Source organism: Theropithecus gelada, chromosome 12, assembly GCF_003255815.1.
Source record: "Theropithecus gelada isolate Dixy chromosome 12, Tgel_1.0, whole genome shotgun sequence".
Classification (NCBI taxonomy): Eukaryota; Metazoa; Chordata; class Mammalia; order Primates; family Cercopithecidae; genus Theropithecus; species Theropithecus gelada.
Genome location: NC_037680.1, coordinates 64,889,228 through 64,916,611, shown reverse-complemented (window position 1 = coordinate 64,916,611; position 27,384 = coordinate 64,889,228). Strand labels below are relative to the sequence as shown.

Sequence of the window (27,384 nt, the reverse complement as noted above, 5' to 3'; positions counted from 1 at the left end):
CTGTGCTGTTCTCATGATAGTGAGTGGGTCTCACAAAATCTGATGGTTTTAAAAACGGGCGTTTGCCTGCACAAGCTCTCTTCTCTTGTCTGCTGCTGTGTGAGACGTGCCTTTCACCTTCCTCCATGATTATGAGACCTCCCCAGTCACATAGAACTGTAAGTCCATTAAACATCTTTCTCTTGTAAATCTCCCAGTCATGAGTATGTCTTTATCAGCCACATGAAAATGAACTAAATATAATACTATCATTGTAATTTTGCTTAAAAGAAAAATCCAACAAAACAAAAATAAAATTATATAGAACAAAATGATGACAGAGGTTATTTTCAGAAAAAAGGCTCATCAGTGCTTTTAATTTTATTTTATTTTTATGCATTTTACTATTTTTTACAATGTAAGACTATATTTTTAAACATTCAGCACATAATAATAGCATTTTTATAATTTCAAGTCCTTTTTGGAAATAATGGAAAATGTATAAACAATCATTTATTCTTACCTGGGTATGCTCAAATATAGTTGAAAGAAAATGGACACTTGACTTTATATAGCTTCTATCATACAGTTGCCATCAGAATTCTATCACTTTCTCTCCTATGTATATCAGATGGAATCATAAATAACTAAAAAGAAAAATATAATTGGACTTAGAATTAATCAATAATTACATTTCTGTTTATTTTAAATTTAGAAGTTCAGCATATCTTTTAAAATTCTAATTATGTTTCTTGAAAATGTTCAAGACAATTACCAAATAATAGGAAAATAATGATAAAATATATAAATATTTGGAAAAGATTGTTACTGATACCTAGGTAATGAAAAATAGCAAGATTTGTAGATGATGTGTTAAATGTTTTAACTCACAGATATGTTACTATTAAAGCTTGGTGATAGTTCTTTAATAATATATGCCATTCCCCCTTGAACAACAAGGTGCCCCAACTATCTCTTTCACATACTATTTATTTGGACTAACCAATCTCATACCCTGTTAATGATGATTACGAAGGTGAAACTGAATTTTAGAAGGCACTGATTTATTTTCATTTTCATTCTACTTTGACTGTTATGGCAAGGCATTCAGATAGCTTATCCTTCTATTCATAATCATGCTATAACTAGAAGAGATATGTTAATTGGTTAAGACTTATATTTTTATTCCAACAAACAAAACAAAAATTCTTTCTGGGTAGACACAACAGCACAAACTATGTCTTCCTTTAATTATATGATTTCGAATGTACCTCTGACATAAGTTCAAATAGTACCAGAAGAATTCACAGTGTAGTATCTTTTGCCAAAACACTAAAAAGACCTGACCTTTTTGAAGGAGGGGGAAAAATGGAGAAACATATCTAAGTCGTGTGCCCTGCTTCTCATCATAACTTTGATACAAACCCCTTGATACAGACATTGATGATGCCATATGTGTACTTTTTACTTTCTTAAATAGACAGATCTCACATATTATTTTATCCCTTCCTCTTTGTTTCAATCTAAGCCATCTGAATACTTTGAAAGCCATCTTTTTCCATCTTAGCCACATATTCATCAGAAGCCTATTGACCTATTTGTTCACTCTATTTGTTTTCTTCTGCCTCAGCCTCCTGAGTAGCTGGGACTACAATTGTATGGCATCACGCCCAGCTAATTTTTGTATTTTTAGTAGAGGGGGGTTTTGCCATGTTGGTCAGTCTGGTCTCGAACTCCTGACCTCAGGTGATCTGCCCGCCTTGGACTCCCAAAGTGCTGGGTGGATTATAGGTGTGAGCCACCACACCCAACTTCTTTTTCATTTTCTAACATGACTTTAGAGAGAAATAAAGGATCTCAGTTTAGGTTGTCCTGGAGGCAAACACTGAGGTAATAATAACTTCAATGTGAGAAGTTTATCTGGGAGATAATCCCAGGAAATATTAGCAGGGTTGAAAAGAAAGAAGTGAGACCCGGAATGGAAGACTTCTTACCAACACAGAGATCATTATCAGACCTGTAACACTATTGGCAACTGCAGCTTAATCTGGCTGGGGAAAATCAGACATCCAGTGTGTAATACACCCCTCAGCTATATCTCACTGTAAGAATGAGAGCTAGCATATTTATATACCAATTCTCATTAGTCATTAGCTGAGGGTTGCTCCCAGGGGCATTGATTCCCTAGAACTTTCAGTCTGTTTGGTTAACAAAGTGGTCCCTTGTGGCCAAAGAATCCCTTAGGTAAAGAAATGCAGGATAAGCATTAGAAATTTTGCCAGTTTGAACTATAGCACTAAAAGAGAGGTTATAGGCTGATCATCTACAGCATCTACAACAAAAAGCAACAATTTTAAATTTTGAATTAAAATATTAGCACAGTATATTTTAAGGTCATATATTGATATTTTATAATTTTAGTGAAAAACAATGTTTGCTTAACTCAGTAAGACCATTATTTATTAAATCATATGTTATTTTCTTAGCACTGACTGGATCTTAGCATGTATTAATTACACAATTTACTTCACCTTGCTGTAAAATGTAAAGGTTGTATCATCACATACTTCCAGCTCTAAAAATAGATGTGTTTATCCTGGACAGGAAATTTCAAGCATGACACATAGCTAAAAGGTAAACTATAAAACCATATCATGATTTCCACAGTCGTTTATCAGATCATGTTTTTCTTGTTTGTTGGTCTTAGATGAGAGGAGAGAAAAGGAAGAACAAAATTATTTATCTTTTAGGATGACATAGTTTTTCCATTTTTATTTTGACAACTATTGATCTTATGAACAGAAATTAGAGAGAAATAATTTGAGATAAATAACTTATCAAAACTCTTCAATACATTTCATTCCCAAATTTTATAGAAGAAAATATTTTTCTTAAAATAGTCAATTCAATTTATTCAAGATAAATAATTGTTAATAAAACTCTTCAGTAGATTTAATTCCAAAATTTAATAAAAGAAAATCTTTTCCTTGAAATGGTCAATTCAATTTAACATCCCCGTAGCCTTTATTTTTATCTTAAATTCACTGAAACCCAGTCACACTGAGGAAATATTTTTCAAACTAGAATATTTTATGCAATGTGACAGAATAAAGAAGAGCACAAAAATACACACATCAAAAAATAAGAACTAACTTATGCCTACTTCTGTCTTTCTTCTTGCAGGAAATGACATATTTTCCAAATGGGATCTATTATTCTATGTCTGATATGATTAGATTTTTCATAGAAAGAGCACTTTGAATATTCTTGCAAAACTCAGATTGGCTTAGGGGCTGCTCTTTTGAACATATTTTACTTTAAAATATAAAATCCTGATTTCCAATTCAAATGCTTCTTAAAATTTTAGTATGAACATAATATGCTCAATTTGATACTGTTTTGCCACCATTTATTACACATTTTCACACAATTTGAAGATGTATATGAAATTAAATGAAACCAACTATTTCTTTACTAAAACTTCCTTTATCCCCAACAGTACCATTTAAGAAAAACATTATTAATGCTGCAATATGACAAAATGCTTCAAATTGTTAATGTAACAGGTAAATCTTTAAATATTCTATATGTAATAAACCAAGCAAAACAAACAAGTCAGGCCAAATTGTATTTCTACTTGTCATCATGTGAAATATGGACCATCATTATCATGATCTTAAAATATTTTCAAAATCATTATTCTCTTTTTTTTACCTAGGCCCAAGAATTTAACAGTATTTAATCTAATTTGCAAAATGTTTTAGGAGTTTTCCTGGATATTTATTTCTTATCCTCTATAGGCTCCTAAATTCAAAATATATAAAATCAGATCTTGGCCCTGATTTTCTTTTCTATATTTTTGTTTTTTGTCTTGTGACATTAAGTAAGTAGTACAATCCCCACTGATTGCTCACACCTGAAATCTGGCATTATTAATCCTTCTTTTTTCCCTTACCACCTACGTGCAGTTAAATAAATTCAAGTCTACTTAATACAACAATCTCCAGTTTGTTTTCTCTCCTAGTTTACACTCCCCACCTATCCATCCCTAGCCAGTCGTAATTTCTCTAACAAGTAATTTGGCCACATCACCAATGGACAAAGTACATATGCCTTAGTATGCCTTTAAGACACCTTCTCAAATGTTTTCACCCCAATGTTCTAAGCAAAACATACAAAGAAAGTGATATTAGGATGATTGTCCTAAGTAGCCCGGAGCAATCACTTCCTATGTATTCTAGTCATCTCACTAACGAAATGACATACAAATAGTCATACCTATACCCCTACACTCTTAAGGAAAATAACATTAGAAAAGTAATTTTGTTCATTAACACAATATTCACTGAACAGCTATTGAATGCCCAGTTGTTTAGTTACTAGTGAGAGGAAAATAAGTCTGTATACTCCTTTGCATGCATCAGTGTGATAAGGACTATGTTCCTGGCAAGGCTAGGTGCTGCAGAAAAGTCTTCCTAAAAGAGGTAAGACTCATTAACCTTCAGTTAACAGAAGCTGTCCAGTGAGGAAGGTGGGGAAAGTCACAGTTGGCAAAGCAAACATCATAAGCAAAGGCACAGGAATAAGAAAGAACACGCCATCTTCAAGGATAGGCTATAAGAATATTTTATTTTAAAATAGAATATTTATAGGAAACTCTTTTTGTATAAAACTTGAGGAATAAGATGAGGCCACATCAGGAAGGCTCCTGATTGCCATGTTATAACATTTGTATTTTACCTTTAAGGTGATGGAAGTATGATTAAACAGGGAAGCAGTACAGTAAGATATGTGTTTTAGATAGGTGTTTAGGATGATCATATTGCCAAGGCGGCTCTGAAGAGACATGAAAGGGAGGGGATGAGACAAGCAAATTACTTCTTAGAAATTTGTGTATATTTGTTAGATGCTAATGCAAAATAGACTCAAGGCATTCATATTTATAAGATGTAAAACTGGAACGATCTTTATAATTTAATTTATATAGGAATAGAACCAGACAAAGATAGCTTTGATCCTGGGTTTTTCTATTCCCGGAAATCAGATAGGACCAAAAATTCATATCACCTGTTATTCTTCCAAATGCATTCTGAGTTCCATACCCTCAGCTTTCAGTATGGTAATGAAAAAAGTGATAGTGGATGAGACATGAAAAACTCTTCAGAACACATAAGAATTTTAAATTTATCAATTTAAAATCAAATTCAATCCATGCTTTCCATTGCATTTGCCGTGAAACTTTCAGCAGTGCTTTGAAGCTCTCAATGGCAGGAAATTTTTCTAATTAAAAAAAGTAGAACAATTATCAAGTCATTCACTCTTTTTGCTGAAATTAGTGGAAAACAGAAGTCACTTTCCCTGAAACATTTGGTTATTAAAATTTTCAGTATATATAGTGTGAATATATCTATGAACAAAACACTTAGAAAATTAGGAAATTATAAGGAAAACAAAAATCATCTATATTAAGATAAACTAAAATATAACATTTAGACACCTTCCACCCAGTCTTTTTCTAAACCTGAAATTGTACTACACATATGCAAAGTTCAGCTATTTCACCCTCCAAACCTCATGTTGAAATGTGATCCCCAATGTCAAACATGGGACCTAGTGAGAGGTATTTGAGTCATGGGGGCAGAACCCTCATGAATGGCTTGGTGCCATCCTGGTGGTAATGAGTGAGTTATTGCTCTGTTAGCCCCTTGTAAGAGCTGTTTGTTAAAAAGAGCCTGGCACCTCCCTCCCCTCTCTCTTTTGCCTCCTCTCTTGCCATGTCATCTCTGCTCATGCAGGCTGCACTTCAATTTCTGCCATGAGTCTGAACAGCCTAAAGCCCTTACCAGAAGCAGATGGTGGCACCATGTGTCTTATATAGCTTGCAGAACCATGAGCCAAATAAACGTCTTTTCCTTATAAATTACCTAGCCTCAGGTATTCCTTTATAGCAATACAAAGACAACATACAATTTCATTTCCGCCCTTTTGTCACCTACAGTGCAATCATATTCTTGTATCATTAAATAAGTCTTCAAATAAATAATATCGGCATAACACATCACCTTATAACTTTTTTTGCCCATTCTAATGTTCCATATTTAAGATTTTTCCGGTTTTTTTTATATATAGAGACACTGTGATGAGTAGAATTGAAGCAAAGTAGGGTAGTGACTAAAATGACTGTAGTTGGTCTGGAAAGTGTTATAAGCCTGATTCCAAAACTATGTTGCCTTGACGGGATACGCCTTAGTCTCCTCATCCATATAATCTAACATAGTGTTGCTTTGAGAAATAAATGATTACAAAGTTTGTGAAACACTTAAAGCACTGAATGATATATTCTACATATATATTTTATCTGTTATATAAATCATTGCTTAAACATCAGACCATCGAGACAAGGTAGAATGGAAATTACCGGATCAAAGTCTGTATATAATTATAATACTTTGTCTGGAAAATAGGGCAAATTACACTCCCACAGAAGTGAAAAAGTATGCAAATCTCACCCCAATCTTCCTGTACTGTTCATATATATTAGGGTTTTAAAAATTTATTTTAATTCAATAGGAAAATTGAATTACAATAGGAAAATTGCCTTACATATTGTTTTAGATTTGCATTTCATTTATGTAACATTAGCTTTTGCCCAATTAGCTTTTTGCAAAACTTTTTCTTATTGATAAATTTCCTATTCTCAATTTTTATTGTACCTTTTATATAACTAAGAACTAAGGGGAGAAGATAATTTCTAGCTCAACCCCTAATCAATAGTTTGGGTATTCATTCTTATCTGAACCAATGAAGTGATAAGCACATTGCTAACCAATTGGTAGGTATGCAGAATCACTGACTGGGTTAAGACAATCAGGGAGTATTCTTGGAGATACAAATATGGCCAATTCTCCTAAGTCATACAGCTTCCACACGTGATGAAAGGTGAGTTCCACTGAGAAAAATCTTGTCCATTATAAACACAGTGGTAGGTAAATTTAGAAATAAATGCTAAGTACACGTTAATGTGAACTTAGACATAAATGAGATAATCTATACACAGCACTAATCATAAAGCCCAACACATAAAATCTCAGCAATTTACAGTAATTATTATTTCTGTTGGTGTGTTTAAAAGTTCCGTATCTTTCACACTGTAAATAAAACCATAGTACATATCTTTGTACATAAACACTTGTTGTGCTCGTCTCAAATTCTTTTTTTTTTTTTTTGAGATAGACTCTTGCTCTGTTGCCGAGGATGGAGTACAGTGGTGCAATCTCGACTCATCACAACCTCCACCCCCTGGATTCAAATGATTCTCCTGCCTCAGCCTCCCAAGTAGCTGGGACTACAGGTGCGTACCACCATGCCCAGCTAATTTTTGTATTTTACTAGAGATAGGGATACACTATGCTGGGCAGGCTGGTCTCGAAATCCTGACCTCGTGATCTGTCAGCCTTGGCCTCCCAAAGTGCTGGGATTACAGGCATGAACCACTGCGCCCGACCCAAATTATTTCTTTATTGTGGCTTCATATAAGTGAAATTCCTGTCAAAAAGTATTTGATCTTTTAAGCATTTTAATGCACATCATCAAGTTATTTTCTGGAAAGATATGTCAACAAAGACTTCCACCAATAGCATATGACAATGTTGAATTTAAACCACACTTGCCAGCAATTATCTTTTTAATCTTTGACAATTTGGCAAATTTTGTACCTTTTCCTAAAATGCATACTTCTTTAACTGCAAGTGAAGTATGAGTTTATATGTTTACTTTATTGAATGCTTATTTTATAATTTTTATTTTCCTTTTGGTGTGCTTTTCAATTTCAAGACATTTCAATGAGATTTTCTGACATTTTAATAAAAACCTTATGGCTTATGGCTTTTGAACTTTTTGTTCCTTTAACTTGGTTGCTCTTCTTACAGGTAACCAACTGTTCACTCAATTCCATCAGATTAGGAAAGGTTGCTTTACATTTTATTTTCCCTTAATGTCATTATTATACGTTTTGTCCATAAAATACTGTAATGTAAATTGCTAAATCTTACAGTAAGACTTTACCTACGAATTCATACAAAGGCATTAAAGCAAGTAAGTCATTATCATAGGTGTTTTTAAAAGTATATTTAATTAATTATTAAAATTGTATTTGTCGAATGTGTTTTATAGATTTAATTACATTTAATTTTGGGGATTAATCATCTCTGCATTTAGTTTATCATTTAACACTAGGAACACAGTTAAACCTTGAACAACACAGGTGGACTGCATGGGTCGGTCCACCTCCAGGTAGATTTTTTTTCAATAAATACACTTGGCCCTCCACACCCACAGGGTCTGCATCTGAAATCAAACTCAAATGGAAAATACTGGTATCCACAGAATACAAAATATGTGGATATGGAGGGCTGGCTTTTCATATATACGGGTTCCACATGGCTACTGCAGCCTTACTTGAACATGCACAGATTTTGTTATCTGCTGGTGGCCGTGGAATCAATCCCCTGAGGATACAGGGGAGCGAATATATTTGTTAAACACTGCAAATATGGATTTCAGCACCAAGATCAATAGAAACAGATTTTTTCCAAATATTCCCCAAATTTTAAGCTTCTGCCTTCCTTCTTTCATTTAGAAGATGAAATTATGATTCTCCATTCTTTACTATAGTATTTTAATACATTAGAAATACTCAGATGATTAAAGAAAATATTTATACAACACCTATTCTAAAAGCCACTATTAATTTTTAAGACTACCTGTTACTCCTAAAAGCTGTAAAACTATGTAAATATATTTCAGTATTAATGAAAAGAGAGCAAGTCTTCATTAAGGGTTCTTATTAAGCATTTTTGTAAACAGTCACACAATGGAAGCTGTTGGAATGAAGGAAATCAGGAAACTGTGGTTCATTTCCTAATGAAAAGTTGGGCCAGAAAGCATTCATTAACTTGGATTACATAAAAAGTCATTAGTTTAATTTTTCCAGTCCTGTGGAGTTTAATTTTGTTCACATTAATATCCATAGAGTGTGTAATATATTTAAAGACAAATTTCAGCGAGCTATTATACAGTCTTCCAATTTCCCACAGTTGCAGGATGCAGTGGTCAGGAGCTTTACTAATACTTGTCTCTATTCTACATTAATTGTAGTATCACCATAATTGGATATAATTTCACTCAAATTATACAAACACTGTTCAGTAAAATCTGGAATACCTTCTGTACCAATATAATCAAGCAGAAAAACATATACAAATTCGTCTGTTGTTAGCCATATCATAATAATTGTTTCACAGATGAGGAAACCGTCTCAGAGATGCAGACATCACCAATATTTTATATGATGATTGGTTATGCCTGAAGGCCCTTCTTCAGCAATCGAACATTTTCAATATCAATGTTTTGTGATTGTTCTTTATGTTACTCTAATACCAAATGTTATTTCACCATTTAAACTATTGCTTTGGAATGAAGAGACAAATGATCTCTCTTCATTTCAGATGAATTAATAACATATTTTACACCGCAAGCAAATGAAGAAATCACTGTTCAGTAGCATTTTCACAAAACAGTGTGCATTTCACCCTGCATTTAACTTGTTTATACATACATGGTGATTTCCTGTCACCACCCAACACCCTCCCCCCCACCAAAATATTCTGGTAATAGCACCTAGAATTTCCTTTGCAGACTTACTTTTTTTTTTTTTTTCCTCTTTCCTGGTAGTTATGTTTGGCTAAGGGTGACCCAAGTTGTAGTTCCAGTACTGGTCAATGGCAGTACCATGATCCTAATAATAATTATTCACTTATGAGTGGGAATGTAGACTAAGTTAAAATAAAGAAAATACAATCAGCACCCTTTTTTAAAAAACTAGAAAGAAACAATCCCTTTCCACTTGAATTAACTAACTGAAGGACTGAAAACCTGGTGGCTATTTTGTCCTCATGTTTCTTGCCTTAAAATATAATTCAGTGGATAACAGAGCTATGAGAGGGAAACAAATTATCTAACTGCCTGGATTCAGTCAGGCCTGAAGGACCACTCTAGAACTTTCTACTATAGTAACCAATGTATATTATTTGGCTTAACTGAGCTTTAATTGGTTGTCTGCCAAGTACAACCAAATAATTACTCTTAAATGTATATGTTCTTTACTAATGTATACTACACATTTTATTGAATTTTTCTATGGCTTCTCCCAAACTGAGATAATATTAGTAAATAATAATGAGCCAAAATGATTGATTGATATTTTGAAGGAAATAAAAGTTTTCTATAAAATGATACAGATACTCTTTTGGTGTTTTGAAAACATTTGTTATTGTTAGAAGCTAAAAAGGGACATGGAATTTCAGATGAGCCTTCAGTAGATTTTAAGAATTATTTATACTTTAAATATGTTTATATACTTTAAAATTTTTATGTTTGCTCAAGAAATAATGTCGCATAGTTTTTCATCAAATTTAGGTTGTGATATCCTATTAATTACATCTTCACTTCTTTTGAAGATAGTAGAGGAGACCGATTTTTAAAACTGTAAATAAACAGATTTAGAAGAGATATGAACAATTTCATAAATGTGATATGTTACAGGTGATGTTGAGCACTCCCTAATTTAATAATTACACAAAGACAAATGATCTCTCTTGATTCCAGATGAATTAATAACATATTTTACACTGCAAGCAAATGAAGAAATCACTGGAAGCTTAATAGTATTATTCCAATTCAATTCTACTCTAATAAGGTATTTTCTTATTTCTTTGAAGCTCTTCCCAAAGACAAAAGCTAAGTAAATCCTTGGCGTCTTAGTAACTGGTCAAATAAGTTTCTAGAGTAATTAACTGCTTTGATACCTTTTCACTGCCTAAGCATCCAACATCTACTATGTGATATCTCAATGATCTGTCAAAAAATAAAAATAAAAACACTAGACACTTAAACTATCAGTGTTTATGGAACTGGGAAAAAGTAAATCCAACTTTATTTTATAAGAAACTTAAGATATATCAGACACCTGGGTTTATAATTTCAGTATTGAAAACTGGATGCTGGTATACATGACAGCATCACAAAATATCATAAAGAACCAAAATATAAAGAACCAAAAATGTATCTCTAAATATCAACTATTAAATAAATAAAAGTTTACCTTATTGAAGCTCATTTTTCTTCATTGTTCCCTCATAAAATATTAGGCTACTTTTCTTTTCTCTCAAATTAGTTCAACTGTATTATACTATTTAAATCTGATTGCTACTGAAGGTACTTGATTCCTCTCTAGAATGTTCTTCCCCATGATTCCTCTCTCTGTTAGAGCTTAGTTCCCACTTCAAACAGAATTCAATAAACTATAACTACTTAAGAAAGAGATCATGCATTATAAATATATATACATATACATTTTAATCCCTTCCTTCCCCAGCTCCATAAAACAGACCGTGCTATAAATGAGTATATAAAATTCTTATAATAAACAAGCATTATATTCTATTTACCCAAGCTAAGGACATCTTTCTCTTCAGGCTATTCTTGGATAGAAGGATAAAATGCAGAAGGGAATTTTTTCTCTCTCCTAACACAACTTTAAAAATATCTCTGACCTTTTCAGTTATCTATCATTGATTCTGTGATACCTGAAGATAGTTTCCTACCTATGAGGAGAGAAGATTGCAATCATCTCATTTGACCTCAGTCTCCAAAGACCCAATGATATGGTTTAGTGTAGATAGCAAGTATCTTCTTTGTTCACAGATTTTCAGAAGAATAAAGGGGGCAGAAATATCAACATAAAAAGGTCAAGTCTAATTTCATTTAACAATTACATATGTCACATGGAGGTTAGGTCAAAATAATCTATAGAGCACTTGCAAAATGATGTTAATAATACCTATTCTCCCTCTCTCCTAGAGTATTTTCAAATGAGTTCATGTATGAAAACACTCAAAACTGTAAGTACAATACAAATATGAGGTCATATTACACATTCCAGGAGAAGTTATGACATGCTGAAAAGGCAAAATTTACAACCAAATTTCCTTTTTCCAACAACTGATGTCAGAGTCTGCACTTGCATGTAAACTTTTGCAAAGACATTTCAACATAGGAAACAGAAGATTATGTAATACTAACAATATCTAATTTCCCAGCTGTGTGTAGTTAAAACAAGTAAATGACCGAAGAGGAGTCTTCCCAATGCTCTGAATCTATTAGTAAGTAGAAAGTACTATTACTAGCCATAGAAGGTAACTCCTCTGGAGAACTAGATACAACTGGGCAAACCAGTCTTCATCTCTTTGCCATTCATGAAAACACTTATGTTCAAGTCAGTACAATACATTCTCTCAATGAAGACATCTTCATACAGCTAATGAAGATAATACTGCCAGGAGTACATCCTCTCTGTGTTTGCTGTAACCATTCACAGCAACGACAACAACAAGTGAAATTAAAGAAACAAAAGTTTTCCAATCTCATAGTTTGAAGCGCTGGAAAAATCAATGATGTAGCTACCTCTTAAATGGATCTAACTCTTTCTCTGAAGCCTGATGGAGAGCTCATCCAGTAGTATATAATAATCAGACTATGATATTGTAAAGATTCATCTTTATCTCTTCTCTAGCTGTATTCATCCAATACACATTTATCAAACACCTGCTCAATGCTGTGCATTGTATAGGACTAGGAAAACAGATGAAGAAATTTAGTTTCTAATCTAGTAGAGTAGACAGACAAGTAAATAAATTATAATAACTTGTTATCGTAATGGTATAATAGATGTCAGCCTATTAAATACTTGCTTAACTTAATTCTTAATTTCTAAATAGTAATCTATACTAATTAGGTAAGCTTCTGATCATGATGAATTTGTAAGTTTCTTTTAATTTTTTAAAATGCTTTCACTGATATAATGACATTTTATTTTCAAAACAACTCTGTCCCATACACAGTGTTGTGCTTTCCTTCTTTTACCGAAGAGAAAATCAATGTTGAAAGACGAGTTAGTAGCACCAAAGCCAAGGTCAGGACTCAGAAATCTCTACTCTCTTATTTCCTTCTTACAAATGGAGGATAACACATCTGGTTTGCACGCTAAAATCCTGTGTACTATTTATCATTTGATTTCACCAATTTAGGGAACTGTAAGTTTTTATTGAAAGTGCTGGAAAAGAAAAACTCCCATTCATTGTAGAGTGTGTTTTTATTAGAAAACCATTCTAAGCTATGAATTATTTATTGCCAAATGAAATAATGATATTTATTGTTTTCTATTAATATCTGCCAAGAAATCCTACTACAGAAGAAATCACAAACAGTGTGAAATTTGAAACAATATAGCCATTTGTACAAATGATTAAAAACTGCTGCCCAATCCAGGAAACCATAGTATTCAAACTACTTACATGTTGCCAGCTGATTTGTAAATACAGCAACCACAGACTTACTGTATGTCCGAATTAGATAAAAATCACATCATTTTCTTTGTGCCTGGGAAAGAGCAAATGCTCAATAGATGTTTAGGAAGAGTTTGGGTAAAGAATGTAAAGTGTTAAAGAAAGGAGAAAAATCTTATCAATAGGTCACCAAGCTCCACTCTGCCAAAAATCAAACCAACGATCATCTCTCTCACACACACACACACACACACGCTTAAAGAGAAGTAGAACACACATTTAAAGTATATTCACTTAAAGACAACCTCCCCTCAAATTTAAAAAATGCTAACTGTGCTTTTGGTCAATGCTACATGTGTAATCTCTGAGTGTTAGCTCAAGGACTTACTTTGCAGAGAAGCAATTTATTCAAGACAGAGACTACACTGTGAGATGCAATCTTTATTACGTTTTAAAACTGAAATAGCCTCACATACTTACAGATGTCAACATTATCAAGTAAGTTTAATTCCCTGTATAAGTGGTTTATGTGTTTTAAGTCCCATCTATGGATTGAAATAACCCATAAAGTAGTTAGTACATGACAATTAATTTATAAGGAAAAATTGTGAATTAAATGAGGGGGGCATAAGTAAAATACGCAATGAGATCCAAAGAAAATCTCAAAAACTCAGTAAGGAATAGTTATTTCTCATTCATTGATTGTTTTGCTTAAAACAAAAATGAGGTAAACAAAAATATAAGGTCAACCAAGAGCAAGTTTCTGTGCTAGGTACCACAGATTGTCCAACCAGTGCACTTGTGACAGGGAGTTTCTCACTATGCTCAAACTGGTCATCTGTGTGCCCTCAAAATGCCTGCCATGCCTATAAATCTCATCTGTGAGTGTTGTCACCCATTCTCCTGCTAGAAGAATAATCCTACCTTGAGACAAGCAAGATAAGCCTTTCCCCCTCTGAAGATACGAGAGTAAGCACCTGAGCTAAGACTAGATCATCTAAGGCTTATGTGGGGATCTGGTACAAAAGGTTCACCTAAACAAAGCAACAGCAGCTTGGGCAACAAAGCAAGACCTTGTCTCTACAAAAAATACAAAACAAATTAACTAGGTGTGTTGGCACACACTTGTAGTCCCAGCTACTTGAGAGGCTAAGAAGGAGGACTGCTTGAGTCTGGGGAGTCAAAACTGCAGTGAGCCATGATGGCACCATTACACTCCAGCCTGGGTGACAGAGGGAGACTTCTGTCTCTTTAAAAAAATGCAACAGTAACAGTAAATTACCTGAACCAAGAACAGGCTCTAGACTCTGAGTGAGATGGGAAGAGAATCAGTCTGTCTGTAGCTAGAGCAGAAAACCAAAGACATAGAGAAATAAGATATTTTACAGATGTTATAAAGCAGTAAAGTTCATGAATAATAAGTAGGAGTGATGAGAAACTGAGACAGAAAAAGGTAGAGAAACATCTACAATAAAGAGAGTACTGGTGGCCACAAGAAAAGTATGACAGAGGGAGCTGTGTCATCCCAATGGCAGAGGATCAACTCTGTCACTAGGGGGCAGAGAAGGAATCTGCTCAGAAAAGCCACACTAGTTACATCCCAATTCTAAATCTCAGTCCATTTTCCTCGGGTTCTCTTAAAGATTGGACATGTGGCTGGGGTTCCTGTCTTGTTCATCTCTAAACTTAACCTTACTGAGGTGAGTGAGTTTTTTTTTTTTTTCTTGCAATCAAATGAATCTATCATCATCACTTCTGCCTGGTCTCCTTAATATCCATCTAAGGAACTTGTCTTAAAATGATGAATGAACAAAAACTTCATTGTACACTACACTGTAAAAATATTTTTTACAGTTGGGCATGGTGGCTCACGCCTGTAATCCCAGCATTTTGGGAGGCCGAGGCAGGTGGATCACCTGAGGTCAGGGGTTTGAGACTAGCCTCACCAATGGTAAAACCCCATCTCTACTAAAAATACAAAAATTAGCTGAGTGTGGTGGCATGCATCTGTAGTTCCAGCTACTAAGGAGGTTGATACAAGAGAATCGCTTGAACCCGGGAGGCAGGTTGGAGTGAGCCAAGATCACACCACTGCACTCCAGCCTGGGTGACAGAATGAGACTCTGTCTCAAAAAAAAAAAAAAAAAAAAAAAAAAAAAAAAAAAAAAAAAATATATATATATATATATATATATATATATACACACACACACACACACACTATCTATTAACATACTTTCAAAAAATTATACTAACCCAATGAAAAGAAAAAAAAAGGCCACATAAATTTGTTATGAATCTTAAGTCACTGAAAAAAGTGTAGTTTTCAAAAAAGGAAATATGTTTTTCATTTACAGATAACTGCTCTACAGCTAATTCAAAGCAATAACAACAGATAAACCTATGCTGTGGTTATCTTTTCTTTCTTCACAAGAACAATAGGGCAAACATAATTTACCTTTGGCTTCTGTATTTTCTTTGTTATACTGAAAACATTTTTTTTTAACTAAAGTATATTTTATTTATTTATTTATTTATTTATTTATTTATTTATTTATTTATTTATTTTAGGTAGAGTCTTACTCTGTTGCCCAGGCTGGAGTGCAGTAGTGTAATCTCGGCTCACTGCAGCCTCTGCCTCCCGGGTTCAAACAAGTCTCTTGTCTCAGCCTCCCGAGTAGCTGGGACTATAGGCGCATGCCACCACACCCGGATAATTTTTCCATTTTTAGTAGAGATGAGGTTTCACCATATTGATCAGGCTGGTCTCAAACTCCTGACCTCAGGTGATCCACCCACCTAAGCCTCCCAAAGTGCTGGGATTAAAGGCATGAGCCACCACACACGGCCCTAAAGTCTAAATTAAATGTATTCATAGGTTACATGAATGTCTTAGAAAAAAATACATTCTTTCTCAGTTTTATAGATCCCTCCACACCAAAAAAATCCCCAGACCTTTTTTCTAATTCTTACATATGCATTAGATTTTCTTTACCTTAATCATAAGATATTAGGTACATAATTTTTACCATACTTACAAAATCATACCCTGCAGCTGGGAGAAAGGCAAAAGAAGAAGAAAAAAAAGAGAAAGAGAAGACTGAAAGAGAGAAGAGGAAGGGATAGAAAGCAGAAAGGTTTCTGCTGTAAAGGAGACACAAAAGAAAGAGATGAAAGGGAGAAAAAATGAGGTGGACTAATAGTTACAAGTGTACCCACAGAGCATTGCCACGTCATTATTTTCCAAGCTTCACAATCAGAACCCCCACCCACCCATCCTACAGTCCAAACATTTCAGGAAAGAGAGAAACTAGGCTTTTTCATTCCTCACTCAATGATACTGATCACTCTTCTGACAGGTTGCAGGACAGTGATGATGGCTGGGTCCAGAGTCACAGCCTCCTCCCTCTCAGAAGCTACCCATTCTGTTAAGAGGCCATAGACCACCACGTTCCTAATTGTGCAGCTCTCCTTGGGCTTCAGTATGTAACTATTTCTATCTTGATATCTGTTTCTGAGTTCCTAGAATCTTAATGTACTTTTGCCACACCCTCCCTCCAGAAACTGAAACTTGACAAATAAATCCCACTGACTGGCATGGCAGACCTAGACTTGAAAAAGAACACCTGTTATAGCCCCAGGTGTCTACATATTAAATACCACCTGATTCTCCATTGCTGTGCCATGCCCACAAGCTAAAGCTCCCTATTGCTCCATCGGGGACTCCTGGAGCTAATCTATTTCCTCCAAAGCGCCTGGAGGTAGTCTCGGGTAACCTTGGACATCATGCTGCTTCTATTTACTCACTGGAATGCAACTGTCTGCCCTGCAGCTGAGACAACATCCCCAGCACGTGGCCTTCTCCCCTAACCATCGTGACCAGTTCACACAGACACAGACAAATACTAAGATATGAGAAAAACTATAAACAGTGGGACATCATTCCAGTAACTGAAATGTATTCATTTAACCAATATTTATTGAATGTCAGGGATAATGTCTGTATGATAGTGATATAACAATGAACAAGACAGATTTTCTGTCCTCAAGGAATTTGTGTTCTATTTATTTGCACATATAAACAAAAATTTAACTACATGTAAAGGTAAAAACATCCCTTTGTTACTACAACAAATAAAAACATGTGCACTTCTATCTATTGTCTAATATAGAGGAAAGCATCTGAAATGTTATGTCAAAATATAAGTTAAGGAGCATACGCCACATTTTCTTGAGTGGAAGATGCAAGGATTTAAGAAATTGGGGCTGGGCGAAGTGGCTCATGCCTGTAATCCCAGCACTTTGGGAGGCCGAGGCGGGAGGATCATGAGGTCAGGAGATCGAGACCATCCTGGCTAACACGGTGAAACCCCGTCTATACTAAAAATACAACAAATTAACTGAGCATGGTGGCAGGCACCTGTAGTCCCAGCTACTCGGGAGGCTGAGGCAGGAGAATGGTGTGAACCTGGGAGGCAGAGCTTGCAAGCGAGCCGAGATCACATCACTGCACTCCAGCCTGGGCAACAGAACGAGACTTTGTCTCAAGACAAAAGAAAGAAAAGAAAGAAAAGAAAAGAAAAGAAAAGAAAAGAAAAGAAAAGAAAAGAGAAAAGAAAAGAAAAGAGAAGAGAGAAGAAAAGAAAAGGAAGGAAGGAAGGAAGGAAGGAAGGAAGGAGAGAGAGAGAGAGAGAGAGAGAGAGAAAGAAAGAAAGAAAGAAAGAAAGAAAGAAAGAAAGAAAGAAAGAAAGAAAGAAAGAAAGAAAGAAAGAAAGAAAGAAAGAGAAAGAAAGAAATGGAAGTTGCCCTACAAAGTAAAATACAAAAAGCCCATGTAATTGTAAACAGATAGATATGCAAATGAATCAAAAGGTGAGGGAGAAAGAAAAGAGAGCTAGTTCAGATGCAATAGATGCATACTGGGCAGTTAACACAGAAACATGTGCACTTAATACTCAGATATGTGACATGAAGCTTATTTTTTTCTCTTGAATTGCATATAACGTCATGAACTTCATAAACCTCAATCTGTCTACAGAAAATAATTCTGCCTTTCTGGTATCCTTAGTCCAGTGGCTTCGTCATGTAAACTGTTTCTTGGTTTTTGTTTTTATGGGGTGTTTGGGGGCTTTGTTTTGTCTTGATTTTCAAATCTCAGTCACTGTTCAGCATAAAATTTCTAATTCAGAGTTTCCTTTCCTCCTTTACTAGCCCTTCTTTTGCCCCATACCCTCTTCTCCTATGCTGTCTTTTCTTGGTTGGCCTGCTCTGGCTGCTGGAGGTGTCACAGAAAGTTGGATAACCTGAGCAATGTCCCTCAGTTGAGCAGAAAAGTTGGACAGCTGGTCTTGATCATTTCTTTCCCTGCTGGACATTGTTGTTCCCATCATCATTTTATCCGGCCCTGGCATTGGTATGACACTAACCTACTAATGTTCTGGCCACTTGTTCTCTCTAGGTCTGCCCAGATGGCATCCCTTTAGCTCTTTTCTGCAACACATTCATGGACTTCAAGTGTGCATATACCATATCGCCCACTTCATAGTCTTCTGACATCAGAGATTCCAAAAGCAGTGTTGCTTCCCTTGTCTCACCTCTTCAGGCAATCTCTGTGTGTCCCATAACATATGAAGCAGATTCCTGCAGGGCCAACTAGAGTCCCCTTACTTCTCAGGCCTGGACTATCTTTACCATGCCTTTCTTGACAGCCTACCCTCTCTTAATTCATTCTTTCTAAAGTTCGGTGACCCTCAGACAATGTTGCAGACATTCCTTCCCAGCAGACTTGCAACAAGACCCAAACCAATGTTCAATCAACAATTATCGGCTTCCTTCTAATAAATATTGGTAGCGCTCAAGAATTTTACGCTTCCTCATAACCAACCCGACAACCAGGTATATTTCACAACAAAACAAAGCACAAACAAAATTCTGCCTCATAAGCAAACATTAGCCAGCAGGCACAAAAACAGTCATACATACTGTTCCAGTAAGCTCTATGAAGTCCCTAGTCTATCACTACAAAAGCCCCTTACATGAATGGTGATCTCCAAGATAAATAAAATTGCATCCCCTACAAGATTAACCTTCCCAGTCAATCCAGGAAAAGATCCTAGGACAGATCTTCTATAAAAGAAATGGCAGGGCAGGAGTATAGGACCATGTGTACTGCCATACCAGCAGACAGCTGGCAAGGCAGAGGTTTCCAAACCATATTTCTAGCCAGCTGCATATAATGAACACCACTTGTTTCATCAGGGAAACACTATTTTTAATACTTTTTGTGTTAATTAACCCAGTGGTACAGGTGTAAACAGCAATTTGAAATCTTGCCCCAGGTGCCTCCAGAACTTAGATCACTGATTAAAGTCCTTCAAATATTATCCAACCACTCTAGTGGTGAATGTTAAAATGAAAATGAATTGACCCAAGTATATATATGTGTGTGTGTGCATACATATATATGTGTGTGTGTGTATGTATCATAGATACATATATGACCCAAATACACACACACACACACACACACACACACATCCCATGATCTACACTAGCAGATCAACAAAAATTATGGATGACATTCAGAATGAGATTCTAATCTCCCTTCTTTGGAGAAAACCACAAACCATGGGGTACCAAATGACTAGCATCTCCCTCCCAGAGAAAGAAAAAAAGAAGGGGAAAAGAGAAAGTGATAATGCTCCATAGTTGCTCTCCTTCAAGATTATAGTCTGCCTTATAGCTCCCTCTGCATACTTCCCTGGAGACAGAATGTTCCAAATTAGTTGGGCTTTATTATTACACAGATGTGAAGGCTGACAGCCTACTACCTTAAGCATGGTAGTATTCTGAACATGCTGTTTGCAATTTAAACTCTTCACTTTCCACTGTCAATTCTCTCCACAGACCTCCTTTCACCTATAAGTAACCCAGTAACCCTGAGGATCAACAAGTGGTTTCAGTGATCCTCCACACTACAGAAATGCAAACACCCACATGGAAAGCCAAAAGGGATTTCTCAGGGATTTGCAGGCACTTATTTGCAAAAGGGTTGCCTATTGCTTGAGCAAAATGATCAGATAGGAATCCACAAGGATTTATTTAATTATTTACCTACAGCAAATGATTCTCCTGAGAAGCACAGAGGGAGGTCAGCAAGTTCTAAATAAGCTAGATGCTAGATAAAATAGCAATAACACACATTAAGTGCACTGAATGTAAACTGAAGATTTTAATACACCTTTTAAAAAGCTGCAATGTTAGATCTGATAAGTTTAATAGAACATAATCTTTAAAATCTGATGTAACACAAGCACGTAAAGTCTGATCAGCAGGGACTACTGCCACTGGTTAGCTCTTAAAGCTGACACAAATTAGACACATCCATATAAGCCCTTATTTTCATGATTAAAACTGCTCCTCTTTCAAACTTCTTACCTTGCAAATGTCAGTTCTTCAAGTTGTACAGTATTTCTCCCTTTCACTCAACTCTCTACATCCTGTCATCAAATCTTACTAGCAAAAACCACAATTACTATTACTCCGACTTAATATTTTGCTTTCAAAAGAGCATTATAATATATATCTTCTTCTTCATTCCATTAGTGTCAGAGACTAATAACCCGTTGCCTTGAAAATTGGACTAACTCTTCATTCATTCCTACACTGTTTTCCCCAGTCCTTGCTCTGTTCTCTGGCATTGATAGCTCATAACTGCAAATCTTGATTCTGTCATCCACCTATCTATCATCCTTCAATGCTTCTTTGGAATTTTCAAGATAAATTTTACACTCCTCCATAATTAGGTTCCTGCAAACACCTAAACTAAACTCTAGTCAATTATTCCTTGATGCACAGCCATTGCTTTTGATAGTTCCAATCCACTGGACTCTAACGGCTACAAGAATTATTGCATAACATCTACAAATACACACACCAAGTAACCATCTATAGACTAAAAACATTACACACAGAGACATACTGTAATTATTCAAAGGTGTAAAAATGAACCCTCGAAGTTACCAAAGGCAGTTAGATGTTATGACTTTAAATTCTTACAGATACACTTGAAAAACACAGTGTTTTCTAGAAGAAAAAGCAGGCAATGATGTTAATTTAAAAGATAATAAAGATTGAGAAAGTAGTAATTTTTCAAACTTTAATATTTCCAAAACTCCTAGGAAATTAACTATAGGACGTCTTTCCAGTCACTTATCTACTTCATCTACCTTTCTTTACGATTCATATTTTTTTCTTTTTTAAAATATTAGAGCATACCTCCTATTAAGCATCTTTTTCCTTTTCCATATTCTGTTCTCCTTCACTGGCTGGAAGTAAGATGTGGTAGATCTCCAAGTGTTTCAGTTGTTACACAATTGGTGGGAAAAGATACTGTGTGCATTCAAAGTATCAAATAATGTTTTACTCCCTTGGCCAGTATGATCCATCAGCCTTCTAAGTCAGATAATAGGTGAAAAAATGGAAAGAAACTACACCCATAATGTCCAGAGGCTTGTTAAAGAAACACAAACATGTAATATCTTGGCATATGGCTAAGAGGACTCTAGTTATTCCTTTGTGAAAAAGCCTGGGGTTACCTGTAAATTTAAATTTAAGACTTTAGAAAAACAAGCAACAGACCTTTAACAGGTTTACCTGTACGTCTTGCAGGCACTAATAAGGGAATAAATTTCACATCTGTTCAGTGTCAAAAAGAATCATAAGTTTTCCACTGTTTTGTTTTGTTTATAAACATGTGCAGGTGAGTAAGGCATCATCAATAATATCAGCTGCAGAAATAAAAGTCAGTTATATATGTAGAAAAACATTTCCAAAAATGAGTTCTGAGAAACACTAGTTCTATGAAACGTTTGAGGTGTTTTACACACACACTCAAAAAGACTAAACATATTTAAAAAATGTTACAATGGTATTTCTCATATTTTTAATACATTAATGTTTATTTTGAAGATCCAAATAATTTCTTATTTTGTCTCACAAGGAAACATTTTCACATGGAATATTTCCAGAGTTTTGTTTGTAATGTGCTCAGAAAAATGATGAGATAGACATAGTTTTACTATTAACAATTTTATTTCCAGAAAATGGGTCAATTGCTACAATGAAAATCTTGACTGAAATGTAGAAGTATATGACATGCAAGTAGTCATTAGCACATTAAATCAAGTTCATAAAGATGTCATGAAATAATTTTTTACTTTTTAAAACTGAGCAACAATAAATCTCAGTACTTACAAAAAACATTTTGTCAATAAGGAAATAGAATTAAATTTGGAAAAGCAGGCAATCATGATGGAAACTAGATTTTGTTCAAAATCCCTTTGAATTAAGAAAAAATGTATTGATATAAATGACATATATTTATCAAAAGAAATGTGCTTTCTCTCCATTAGCACAGGATAATTATCACCATATATATCAAAGGCATGGTAAGCATTAAGTTGCTTTCTAAACCAGGTCATTAAAAGATGAATAGATAAGTTTCAACTTTTCCCCAACACATTTTTCTTCTCATACAATTAATCTGCCAAACAGAATTACCTCAATTTGGTTTAGGTGTGAACACCTGACAAATCACAACAAACATCAAATGTGCAATTTCCAAGGATGTCCTCCATATTTTTTCTGTAATGATGTTAAAGTCACAATGATCTTTTTATGCAAATAATATCACATCATTTCCAGGCATAAAAATCATTTCATAGTTTCCGACAACACTTACAAACCTATAGATCTCACATAAGCTGACCCTTGTTTCTATCTCTCTCTGTCTCTCCCTCTCTCTTCTCTCCAGCCCCCCTGCCTTACCCACTCCATTCACAAAAATCTTCTACAAATCTTCCTGCTGTGCCTCAAACAAGCCACAGTCATTCCTGCCTTAGGACTTCTTTTCTTAGACCTTGGCCCAGCACCTTTTCAGGCTCAGAGATTATAATTTAAATAATTAGAGATCAGAAGCAGGCATCAGCGTTTCTTGAAAATGACTAAATAAAAAGAAGCCTGGGACGGAACAGATGAATAAATGATTGACATAAATAATGACAGCAACTCTCTAACAAATAATTTTACAAAGCAGAATGTATTTTACATGCTGCACCTAACATTTAGCATTTAATACGTCATGGTCAAGCTATCTCTGTCATCTGTGCAATATTTTGCAATGCAGTGACATTTTAGAAAGGCAAAGAGCTTTAAATTGCTAATTTATTGGGGAAAATAATTAAGTTTTCACGTTCATGCCACCATAAAAGAGAAAATATATTTCATGATTATGTTGAACAACACCCTTCAATTGTATGGTAACTAAACTATTTATTATATATTAAAATCAAGACTGTTAGTTGGGCTATTTACTTTTCAATTCTTAAAATCAGATAATAAAATGAAATATAAACTTCACAATAAAATTTCTAAAAGGCAGTTTGTGTTCTATTGCTCTGTATTCATATAAGCATGTTATGCCTTGCTATCTTTCCAAAAACAGCAGCCAAATGGTTTCCACTTAATCTCCTTCTCCAGTGCTGTCTTGACAAACAAGAGCACTTTCAAGGGTACAGGATCAGACATTGTGCACACCATGACCAAACCAAAAACAAAAGCTTCACCATTTACTTAGTCAACATTGATAATTAAATCAATCTTCCTCTTAAGAAATCAGAATAAAGATTTCACAGGTGGAAGCAGCTCTTACTGCCAAAGGGCTTTCTATGATTTGATGCATCCAAGATTTGATGCCAGAAAAAGTGATGAAAAACTTGAAATACTTGTATTAGTTTTCAGCTAGTGGAGGAAATTTCAATTGCTTGAAATTTAGTGTTAGAAGAAAACACTGAGTTGCCTATGGTGTATAATAGAGATTCTTTGAAAGCTACAGTAGGTAGCTATAGACTTTCGGGGTTATGATTGAAAATTTTTATGCTTGAAAATTATTAGCAGTTCAGAAAGAAAATAGAGCCTATTTTGTCCAGAATACATTCGTTTTAGTCATGAGTGGCACTGTTTATAAGATCATAACCAGAGAATCTAAGAATGAAGTAGGTAGAATCATCAAAGTAAACCAGCAAGAAACTAACTACAGGATGTCAATCAAAGAGAACTGGAGATCAAGAGGCAGCACAGCATCCTGCCAATGGGAAAACAAAATTCTGCAGCATGGAGGAGTTCACCTCACATTGCAAAAAAATCAATAAGGCTTGATAAATACAGAACAATCACAAGACAAACACTGAAAACCTCTACATTTAGCTAGTCCCCAGTCTCTTTCCTGGTTTATTTACTCACTGATTCTTTCCTCGCTGTGGAATAGCTCTAATATGTCTTTTTGAACAATTCCTAAAGTTAACCAGTGCATAAGCAGCATCTCATCTTGAGTTCAGTTTTCTAAGTCCTACAATATTACTAATGTCACATGAAAAAGCAAAGTCTTTTCCTTCCAAAACCATGATAAGGAAAAACGAGCAATAAGTTATTTGGGGCCTATAATCTCCCTTCTCCTCAGAAAAGCTAATAGTACATCAACATAATTTTTAATACAGTTCATCTTGCTCTTATATTTATAACTAACTATAAAGGCACCTTACATTCAAAACAATAAACTGAGGCAAATTTTCCCATGAGACTAACTTGACCACAATCTAATGAAACATTTTCATTTTGTATGTTGTAGAAGCATGAAGCATATGATAACAGGAAATACATTCAATACCATGCTAGCAGAGAAAAGCTTTCCAAAAGTTTGGTTTAAGTTAGATAGATATTTGAGTTTGTTGGTAGTAGCTTAAGTCAGTTATTTTACTGTCATTTTAAGAACTGTAAAATACAATCACAGTCCTGTTTATTTATTCCTTATAGCATATATCACTCTAGAGCCTAAATAATTATCTGTGACTGCATCGTCTTTGCTCATCACTGCATCTCCAAAAGTTGGTACAATGCATGGCATATAACTCAATAAATACCTTTTGAAAGAGTAAATTAATGTTAAAAAAAATCATGAAATGAGAACAGAATGGAGGCATATCAGCTTACAGATACTTTGAAACATATATCTAAAGATGTTTTATGTTTATTATCCAAATCCAACTGAAAATACTAAATTTATCTGTGAAAAAAATATAATTGATAAGACCTCCAATACTTCATTATAACTGCCTTATTATAATTATGTTAGCATTTTTTGAAAATCAAAAGAAAGTTTTGGTTCTTTTCCCAAAATGAAAAGAATCTGTAAACCAAAAGAATACAGTTGAGTCCATTTCAACTACATATTTAAGATGCTGGATTGATTACTTATTTTTTAATGTGTCAATTACTTAATATTTACTCATTAGAAATGGATGTCCAATGTTAATAACGTTAATTAAACTAATGACTATTACAACTGAATGTATGTGTTTTCAACTGAATTGTATGTGAAGCAAGCTTATTTTTATTTAATTTTCTTCATAATAAATACTGTGCAAGAATTAGGCATTCTTAAATTTTATACTGTGTAAATCTTATTCCAACCTCGTTAAGTATGTCTCCTGAAAAATTAGTCCTTTATACTTATCAGAGTTTTTAATTGATGCACAATAATTGTATATATTTATGGGGTGCAGTGTGCTATTTCAATACATATATACTATGTGTAATGATCAAATCAGGGTAATTAGCATATCCATCACCTCAAACGTTTATCAACTCTTAGTGTTGCCAATGTTCAATATCCTCTCTTCTACCTATTTGAAAATACACAATAAATTGTTGTTAGTTTTATTCACCCTAGTGCTAAAACAAACAAACAAACAAAAAACACACACAACAGAACTTTTTCCTTCTATCTAACTGTTAATTTTATATTCATGAACCAACCACTCTCTATCCCATCCCATCTACCCTTTCCAGTCCCTAGTAACCATTAATCTACTCTCTACTTCTATAAAAACAACTTTTTGAACTTCCAAGTATAAGTGAAAACATGCAGTATTTATCTTTCTGTGCCTGGCTTATTTCACTGACAAGGTTTGTTGTTGTTTGTTTGTTGTTGTTGTTGTTGTTGTTTGAAATGGAGTCTCGCTCTGTCACCAGGCTGGAGTGCAGTGGAGCGATCTCGGCTCACTGAAACCTCTGCCTCCCTGGATCAACCAATTCTTGAGCCTCAGCCTCCTGAGTACCTGAGACTACAGGCGTGTGCCGCCACACCCCACTAATTTTTTTATTTTTTTTAGTAGAGACAGGGTTTTGTCATGTTGGCCAGGCTGGTCTTGAACTCCTGGTCTCAAGTGATCCACTTGCCTCGGCATCCCAAAGTGCTGGAATTACAGGTGTGAGCCACTGTGCTCAGCCAGGATTTCATTATTTTTTTATGGCTGCATATTGTATTGTACATATAGACCAACTTTTCTTTATCCACTCATCTGTTTATGCACACTGAGGTTGATTCCATATCTTGGCTATTGTTAATGGACATATCTTGGTTAGCACTGCAATAAACATGGGAGTGCAAATATCTCTTTAATACACTGATCTTCTTTCCTTTCGATATACCCAGTAGTGAGATTGCTGGATCATATGGTAATTCTATTTTTAGCTTTTTTGAGGAACCTCTATACTGTTTTCTACAACAGCTGTACTAATTTATCCTCCCACCAAAAGATTATAAAAGTACTCATTCCTTCACATCCTCACTAGTATTTGTTATTTTTGTCTTTTTAATAATAGTAATTCTAACTGTGGTGAATTATCATCTCATCATAGTTGTGACTTGCACTACCCTGATGACTAGTGATGTCGAGCATTTTCTCATATACTTTGTATGTCTTCTTTTGAGAAATGTCTATTCAGATCATTTGCCCATTTTAAAAAGGGATTATTTGTTTATAAGCTGTTGAGTTTGTTATATATTCTAGATATTAATCCCTTATTGGATGAATAGTTTGCAAATGTTTTCTCCATTCTGTAGGTTGTCTCTTAACTTTGTTGATGGTTTCCTTTGTTGTAC

At 34.7% G+C, this 27,384-nt stretch overlaps 1 protein-coding gene across 5 annotated transcripts in view; it reads right to left on the bottom strand.

Annotated features, from left to right (window-relative positions):
- The window catches only part of GULP1 (GULP, engulfment adaptor PTB domain containing 1), a 307,929-nt gene that overhangs the window by 210,562 nt on the left and 69,983 nt on the right, over positions 1–27,384 (bottom strand). For all 5 annotated transcript variants that reach the window (XM_025404712.1, XM_025404710.1, XM_025404713.1 and 2 more), the window contains one exon: positions 503–626. The gene's annotated coding sequence lies outside the window, so the exon portion shown is untranslated. The remainder of the gene's footprint in view (positions 1–502; positions 627–27,384) is intronic.